The following is a 9,649-nucleotide window of genomic DNA, read 5'->3' as shown; positions in this document are numbered from 1 at the left end:
CTCCGAGTAGTGAAACTCTGGGTAATTATTTTCTTCTTATTTCCTTGTGTGTAGTTTTTTTGTTCTTTTTATACTGAATGTGTTGTTTGTGTAATTTTTTTAATTAAAGAAAATGATGAGGTTCATTGAGTACTATGTTAGTTCTTCCATTATAGCAAGAAAAGAAGGGAGGGAGGGAGAGGAAGAAAGCCCCTAAACCTATCCCCTGAGCAAAGCCAACCTCACGAGAATTATAACGTAAAGGGAAAATTAAAGGGTGACCATATAATTCAGCATCCAAATTGGGATACCTTTAGGATTGATTTGATTAGCAGACAAGCTTTTAACCACTGTGCCACCAGGGCTCCTATTAATAATTATTCCAGGCAAATGTATAGAGATCAAAGTTTATTAGTGGTTACCAGGGACAGGAGAGAGAGGGAAAGCGGAGGTCATTGTTTAGGAAGCATTGTGTATCTCTTAATGGTGATGGAAAATTCGTCAACAGATGCTAGTGATGGTTGCACAGCATGATTAATGTAATTGGTGTCACTGAACTGTACGTGTAAAAAGTATTCAATTGGCAAATGTTGTGTAATATATACTTTTACTGCAATAAAAAAATATTGACAATGCCAGGGCAACAGGCATAAACGAAGACTCTCCCAGGCAATCCAGGATGCGTGGTAACCCTACCTAAATCAGCCACTATGCTGACCCTGTGAGCAACATGCATTAATGCACTGAGTCCCTACGAAGTACCAAGCTCTTGCTGGCCACTGGGGTACCACGTTGAGCACATTCCTGCCTCCTGAGGCTTTCACTCCACAGGAGAGACAGACACACCTAAAAATTGTGCCACTGCCATTATGATAAGGAAAGATTCACAGTGCCATCAGAGCATGTGACAGAGGATCGAACATAGTCAGTGAGATCAGGGAAAGTTCTCTGAGGATCACTGAGCTGAGTGATAAAGAATGGATTGGCAGCCTTCTTGGTTAGTCATCAAAGTATAGGCCTGGGAAGACATTGGCCTATTCATTTACACCTTCATTCCACCATAGGACCCAATAGAGAGCCAGAGCCAAATTCCCTGCCGCTAACAGGACTTTGACAATTCTAGCTCAGTCTAGGGAAAGCCTCCAGCTATGCCTGCCATCCAACTTTTCTGGGGTTGACAGGTTTAGCAAATAAAAATACAGAGGACTCAATCAACAAATAATTTTTTAGTATAAGTATATGCCAAATACTTGTCTGACATTCAAATTCAACTAAGCATCCTGTATTTTATCTGGAAATCCTTCTGGTGACCCATCTAGATACTCATCTAAACCACCCACCAAATGCTAGCCTTACTTACAGGAAAGTGTGTTATCTCTACAGTAACCTTTGTATCCTTACCAACCTCTGTCTGCTAACAGAAAGAAAAGCATTCTCTTCCTCTAAGACAGTGGTTGGGCCAATTTCTAGGTAGCAATGAAAACCAAAAAACCAAACCATTGCCATCAAGTCAGTTCCAACTCATGGCGACCCCATGTGTTAGAGTAGAACTGTTCCATAAGGTTTTCTTGGCTGTAATCTTACAGAAGCAGATTGCCAGGTCTTTCTTCCATGGCAATTCTGGGTGGGTTCAAACCACCAACCTTTAGGTTAGTAGACAGGCGCAAACCGTTTGCACCATCCAGGGACCTTCTCTCAAAAAGATGGCTTGGGCACTTGGCTCAATGGGATCCAGAAGTTCCATGAAGTCCATAACCATCCTAAGTTCTTAGGAGCAACAAATGGGCAGAAAAGGGCCCAGAAGATAATCTTTACTTACTTGACAATTTTGCCCAGGAACCAGCCTAGATTTTCACTAAGGATGGGAAGCCAGCCATAATTTCCCACAGACCCTTCTGTGCTCTCCTGAGCCATTTCTCTTTATTGAGCAGGTCACCTGATGCTTTGAAATCTCCACTCCTGGGTTAAAGGACCTGTGTTCAACTGCAAATGAAGTCATGTTCATATACTTCAAATGAGTCCAAATCCCAGTTACATAGGAGAAGGCCTTATCCAGTCAATTATTCCCCTAGAATAGAAGGTGAGCCATTGTCTAAAGGTGCTAGAGCATTGCACAGAACACGTGTGTGAACTGTCTCCCTGTCTTAGGGACCATCTCTCTGGAGGATGCATTTTGGCATCCCTGTGAAAGGTGGGGGAGCTGCCGCAGTGAGGAATTGCCCACGATTAGGCGGAAACGTGAAAGGATGGGAAGGCCTCTTTGGAGCACCTCACACACAGTGATAGCTGTCACAAAAATGACCCCTCTAGGGAATGAGAGGAATTTAGCATCCCAACCTTTTGAAGGTGTATGCTTGGATGTGGGGAAATTCTAATTTTCAGAAAAACATACAAGTTTCAGATGATGTGACATGAAGGCCCAGAAACTGAAACCACATCTTCTACTTCTGGGATTTGGAGCTTATTTAACAATGATATTATTCAAAAGTAGAAAAATCTGAAGCAGTCTGATCATCCATAATAGAGGATTATTTAAACAACTGAGGTGCCCCATGAATAGAATTCTCTGCCATTAAACATGACATTGAAGACTAGTGAATAATGTGAAAAGCCATTTGATATATAATTAGGTGAAAAGTTGCAAAGCATGTACAGTAATAATTCACCAAAATGTGGACAGTGGTCATCTCTAAGCGGTAGAAGTACCTATCGTTTTTATTTTCTTCATTTTGCTAATATTCATTTGCCTGTTGAGAAAACAGTGATATGAATTGCTTTGCTTTTTTTTTTTTTTTAACATGGATTGCTTTTGTAAAAAGAAAAAAAAGTTATTCTATTCATATTAAAAATCTTTGAACCCTCCAGAACCCTAAGAACCTAGGACTGTATTTTTAATTCAAGTAAAAACGGAGAAATCAAAGAGCTGTTTAAAACCGAGCCATAGGAAGGAAACTCAGCAGGGCTTCAAACAGTTCCTTAGATAATAGAAATGTTATCAATATTTTTGAAACTTGTAAGTGTATAGACTCTCCACTGAAGCCAGTGAGGCTATACCTGAGGTACAAAGATGGAGAGGATAACATGATGAAGTGCGAACACTTCCAGAACTCCTCCGTACTCTTTGCCAGGCATCAGATTAAGCACTTTACATGGATTGTCTCATTAAATTGTTCAACAACCCCATTATGGTTTCAGTTGTGTCTCCCCAAAATATGTGCTGTAAATCTTAATCCCTGTACTTGTGGTTATAATCCCATTTGGGAATGGGTTTTCTTTGTTGTGTGAATGAGACAATATAAGTGTAGAGTGTGTCTTAAATCAATCTCTTTTGGAATATCAAAGAGATTAAACAAGCAAGCCAGAAGCAGAGATGGGGGAAGTGAGATGTCACACCACATGAAGATCAGCAAGGAACAGAAAAGGCAAGGACCTCCCTCCAGAGCAGACAGAGAGCGAAAGCCTTCCCCTAGAGCCGCCACCCTGAATTCGAACTCCTAGCCTCCTAAACTGTGAGAAAATAAATTTCTGTTTGTTAAAGCCACCCACTTTTGGTATTTCTGTTATAGCAGCTCTAGATAACTAAAACAAACCCTATGAGGTAGATACTACCATTATCCGCATTTTGCAAGTGAGTAAACTAAAGCTTCGAGATGTAAAGTAACTTGTCAAAGGGCCCACCACTAGCAAACACAGAGCTGCTGAGAGGCACACCCACGCAGCCCTGACCCCAGGATCTGCATATACACAAATCCTTAACTTGACTCTTCTAAGTGCCACACCCTCTGAAGCCTCCAACAGTTAGGCCAAGTCCTAGTTTAACTGTCAAAATCAAGGTCTTTTTCTATCTTAATTATCAGAAAAGAAAAACTTTAAGAGCACAAATAATTTTTGCACTTTCTTCGGTAGTTATGGGGGAGGGGGAGTTAACCCACGTCCACAGCCGAGAGCACCAGAACCAATGCCCAAAATCAGTTCCCGGTCAGTCAAGTAGAACTCATGTGTCAGAGCAGAACTTGTGTGTCAGAGTAGAACTGTTTTCAATGGCTGGTTTTTCAGCACTGGATCTCCAGGCCTTTTTTCCGAGGCACATCTAGGTGGACTCAAACTTTCAACCTTTGTTTAGCAGCCGAGAGCATTAACTGTTTGCACCACCAAAGGGTTCCAGAACCAATGCCAATAAGCATCAAAAAAGGTTGATATATAATATTTCACAAATAACCAGTTGGTCAACCAGCTGGTTATTTGTGGAATAGCCAGTTAGCTGACTGAATTAATCAGATTGGGTTTTTTTTATGCTATAATTGATTGCGTCACTTAAGTTGCTGCCTTCTACTCCCCATTCCCACTCTTGCACCCTCCCGCCCCCTCCCCCAAGGAGGGAGCAAAAGAGATGGGCATATAACACATACAGTCTGCACATCATGGTGGGAAATCCAGACTAACAACCAGGTGTTTCTCTACATGACAAACAACCTTTTGATGCTGTGGGGGGTTTTCTCCCTGAACTGATACTTATGTCTTGTTGAATTAAGTCAAGCCTGTTTGGATATCTAGTCCTTGAAAACTATGGCAAAACAGAAATATACCGGACCATTGCTGCTGGGGTCTGCAAGCTCCCTTCCACCTTCAGACAAAAGTAATGCAATCCTGACCTCTAAATCTAAATGTATTTACCACCAAAACTATCAAATATGCTACTTACAAGACTTGAACTCGTGAAACAATCCCAGCCCAGATCTCCCAAGACACAACGGTGAGGTCTGTTTAGAAAGAGTGTAAACCAGCCCAAGGTACGAGGAAGCTGGTGCCTTCCTCACACAAGACTTTGTCACATTAACGGGAGAAAGGGGGTGTCTGGGAGTCCGCCCTAAAGAGAGCAAGAAAACCCGAGGCTTCCTTCCATGATTCTTATTTGCTGCTAAAGCCGTGAAGCCAGGATGTGTGTTTAAAGCCTCCTTAATTCAAAGACCTGTTATCTTTACTTGACCTTATTTCCTGTCATTGGCAAGAATCAAGCTGCTCCCACTTCCCCTAATAGCCATATAGTATAACCCTTGCTGGGAACAACCGTCGTGTGTACTTTCCTTTGTGGCAGGCCGCAATCTTGGGAAGTAATATGTCTGTTTTGAAAAGAGTCATTTACAGCCTGCTGTTTGACCTAAGGGAGGCAGGAACCCACCCTTTTCTGGCCTCATACACTGTATTTCCTTCCTGGGTTTTTTGCAGGTTTAATGCAGCACAGGTGGTGGTGTTTCCAAACCAGGTGTTTGAGGCTGGAGACATTTGCTGAAATATTTGACTCTTCTTTTTTTTCTTTTTGGTTTGGAATTCAGCACTGTGAACTACAGAGACTTAGTGATGGCTTGACTTGGTTTTTATTTCATTTTTGACTGTCCTTCACACATTTCCCCCCCATGAAGTTTAACACTCCCTAGAAACCAAAAACCCATTACCCTCGAGTTGATGCCAACTCATAGAAACCCCATAGGACAGAGTAGAACTTCCCTATAGGATTTCCAAGGTACAGCTGGTGGATTCGAACCTCCAACCTTTTGGTTAACAACCAAGTGCTTAACCTCTACACCACCAGGGCGCCACACTCCCTAGAGATGCTATAAAATCCCTGCCGTTTACTTACTAACACTTCTTCAGTGCAACGCTGATGACACACACACAAACTGACCACTCTCCAGGTGATTGTGTGTGCGGCCAGGTTGCGACTCCATGATCTGGCCACTGAAGGGCAGGTGTGCAGCTGGAGATAGAGCAGTTCATTAGGCTGGCCACACTGTCCAGTGATCCTCCTACACGCATCACCAAAGAGGAACCAAAGTCCAGACTTTAAACGATGGTTGGTGTAAGGCCAACCAGGGGCTGCGCAAGGTTCTATAGGCATGTCAATAATAAAAAGCAGAAAACCAAACCCTTTGCCATCGAGTTGATTCTGACTCACAGCAACCCTAGAAGACAGAGTAGAGCTGTCCCACAGGGCTTCCAAGGAGCAGCTGGTGGATTTGAACTGCTGACCTTCTGGTTAGCAACCAAGCTCTTAACCACTTCACCACCAGGGCTCCATGTCAATAATAGGATTACTAAAATAACTGGCATTGACTCAGCATTGACTATGTTCCAGCACTGCACTTGAAACACAAATAGTTTATCCTCAAAGAAACCCCTGAGATGGTGGTGTTAGCTGCCCTTGAGTCAGTCCCTGACTCATGGCAGCCCCATGCACAATAAAACAGAACACTGCCCGGCCCTGTGCCATTCTCATAATGGGTTGCAAATAGGACTGTTGTGATCCATAGGGTTTTCATTGGCTGAATTTCAGAAGTAGATCTCCAGGTCTTTCTTCTCAGTGTCTTAGTCCGGAAGCTCCACTGAAACCTGTTTGGCATCATAGCAACTCACAAGCCTACACTGATAGATGGGTGGTGGCCGCACACGAGGTACATTGGCCAGGAATCAGACCTGCATCTCCTGCATGGAAGGCGAGAACTCGGTCAATGCCCTCATTAGCCCTGAGGTAGGTACTGTTATTAGTCTCTTTTTATAGATAAGGAAACTGAGACTCAAGAAAGGTTAAATAATTTGTCCAAAGTCGCATAGCTCGTAACTGGTAGAGGTGGGTTCAAACCTAGACCCGTATTCTTTAACCACTGACTATGCCTTGCTATTTTGGGGTATATGCACCTGTGTACCAAAAATACTTAATGTAGGCTTGTTGAACATCTCAAAGATAGTCTGTGACATGACTCTGCAAAGAAGTATTCACTTGGCCTAATTTCATCAGAAGTCCTATTTTTTGGTAATATCTATTCCACTAAAATCAATACTATAGAGAAAACTACTATAGAGACAAGTTTCTGCTGGCCAACAATGACTTTTTGGTGGAAAATACATTGGGGTGGATTCTACTCCCAGTTCTCTCCTTCACTAGCCTGGGAACCTTGGCAAAGCCATTTAACTTCTCTGAAGGGTACATTTAGGGTGACCATATTTTCCACTTTGCCCAGAACAGTACCAGTGTATGTCTGTAGTCCCAGTGTAACTAATGATGATCCCTTTTACTCTCTAAAGTATCCCAGTCTAGATGATAGAGTATATGGTCACTTTAAGTACAGTGTTCATCTTTTGAGGCTATTTCCCTTTCTTCTGGTATCAGCACCCCAATGTTCCTTGGAGAATCTCCCGGCCTTACTCTAGTCCACCTGGTTTTGATGGCCCAAGATGGTCAATCAATGTTCTGAATTTCCCTGGCCATGGTGATTGGTTCAAAGAGGAGTGTGTGGTCCACACGTGACCAATGAGGGTAGACACGCAGGACTTTTGTAGGAACTATCAAGGAAAAGGCACGCTCCTTCTAGTGGGGTTGCCAAGCTGGTAACATGTAAGCCTGGAGCCGCTGGTGGCCATCCTGGCCACAGTGTGAGGAATGCCTCCCTGAGAAGGAAGTTACAAAGGGGAAAGAAAAACTATGAGATAGGGAGGGACCGTCATCCTGATGGTACTGGTTAAACCCCTGTCCTGAAGCCAGATGCATCCAGGGACTTCCTAATTACATATGCCAATAATTCCCCTGTTACATGCAAGCTAGTTTGAGTTGGGTTGTTACTTGAAGCAGGTCTGACTGAAAAGGAGAGACTGGATTAGAGCAGCTCTGAGACCCTCTTCAGCTCCGAGACTTCATGCTTCCATTGACAAATAAATTCTCTCTCTCTCTCTCTCTCACACACACACACACACACACACACACACACACACACAGGCAAAGAGCGCCTACTACAGTGAGGAAACCGAGCCATTAATATTCATGTCTTTGTAAATTTTAGAAAACATCAAACATTAACTAATCCAGTGGTTTTTCTGCTATTCCATGCAGACCTAAGGGTCTAAGGATGTGCCCTGGGGCTGTCTTGTCGGCGAAGGGGCAGGTGTGAAAGTTAGGGACTGACTGAGTTTCTGTTAAGGGTGACAGAGAAATGTGGAAACAGTGGTGATGGTTGTAGCATATAACAAACATAATCAACATCACTGAATTGTACATGCAAAAAATGGCAAATTTTTGTTATATATATACATGTGTGTACCACAATAAAAAAATAAAAAAGTTAGGAACAGAAAGAGAGCACAGCTCTCCCCTGCTTTAACCAGGGCAGCTCTCCTATTACCTGCATTATTCTTAGGGTTCAGCATGAGATTTCACGTGGGAGAGGAAGAAACATTCCATTGCTCTCTAAGAAGTCAGGTGCATTAGTCAGGGCTCTCCAAAGAAACAGAACCAACAGTAGTAGATAGATAGATAAAATTTTATTTTTACTTTAAGGATTTGACACATGTGATTGTGGGGGCTGGCAAGTACAAAATCCTTAGGTTAGGCTGCAGGCTGGAAATTCTGGCAGTCTTTTGTCCAAAATCCATAGAGCAGGCAGGCGGGAAACTCCACCAGTATGTCTATGTTTCCAGGGGAAATCTCAATTTTTGATCTTAAGACCTTCAACTGATTGGACGAGCCTCACCCACATTATGGGGGTAATCTGGTTAAGGTCAACTAATTTAAATGCTAATCACATGTAAATACCTTGATAGCAATGTCTAGGCTAGTGCTTGACCAAACATCTGGACATCATAGCCTAGACAAGCTGACACATAAAATTAACCATCGTGATTGGAAAATCACTTGTTTGGTCAAAATTTCTCATTTTTAATGCTGAGGACACCAGAATGTGGGCGTATTAAGGGACTTGACATATCACAGTAGTTGATGTGAGAGGAAAGAGCTGAACCTTGTGTTGTTCTCTTTGACATCCAGTTGACTCCTTTGGAAAAACAGAAAAGTTCTCCTCACAGTGTCATGAAAACCAAATAGTTACTCATTTATATCACAAGCAATATATATTTTTATATCATCTAAATATAAAATAAATAAAAATTTATACCTGTTTCCTTACTTGCTTAGTGTCTGTGTCACTTATTAGACCATAAGCCCCATGTGGGAAGGAACCGGGTGATTGGGAATCCAGCATCTTGAACACATCAGAAGTTCAGTAAAAATGTGTTCAAAAATAATGTAACCAATTAATAAGAAATACAGAGGACAGGGGAACATGTTAAACAACATCATGAAGATGAAGTCATCAAAATCCAGATTGCGCTTGGACACCAATGTTCATTGCAGCACTATTCACAATAGTCAAAAGGTGGAAACAACCTCAATGGCAATAGACAGATGAATGGATAAACAAAATGTGGTACACACATACAGTGGAATACTACTCAGCCAGTAGGAGAAACAAAATCTTGACATATGCTACAATATGGATGGAGCTTGAAAACACTATGTTTAGTGAAATACGTCAGTCACAAAAGGACAAATATTGTATGACCTCACTTATATAAAAAGACAAGGAAAGGCAATGCGTAGAGACCAAAGTTTATCAGTGGTTACCAGGGTGGGAAGGAGAGGAGGGGAGAGGGTTGTTGTTTTATGAGGACTAAGTTTTGGTTTAAGGTGATGGAAATATCACATTGGTGACAGGTAGAGTTGCACAGCCAATTATTGTAAGTGCTGTCAATAAGTTGTACATCTGTAAAAAGTTGAATTGGTAGAAGTTGTGTGATAAACATATTTACAACGAGTAGCTTCTGAGGCTATTTATGTATCCAGGGG

Source organism: Trichechus manatus, unplaced genomic scaffold, assembly GCF_000243295.1.
Source record: "Trichechus manatus latirostris isolate Lorelei unplaced genomic scaffold, TriManLat1.0 scaffold00007, whole genome shotgun sequence".
NCBI lineage: Eukaryota > Metazoa > Chordata > Mammalia > Sirenia > Trichechidae > Trichechus > Trichechus manatus.
Note: the sequence above shows the minus strand (reverse complement) of the source record.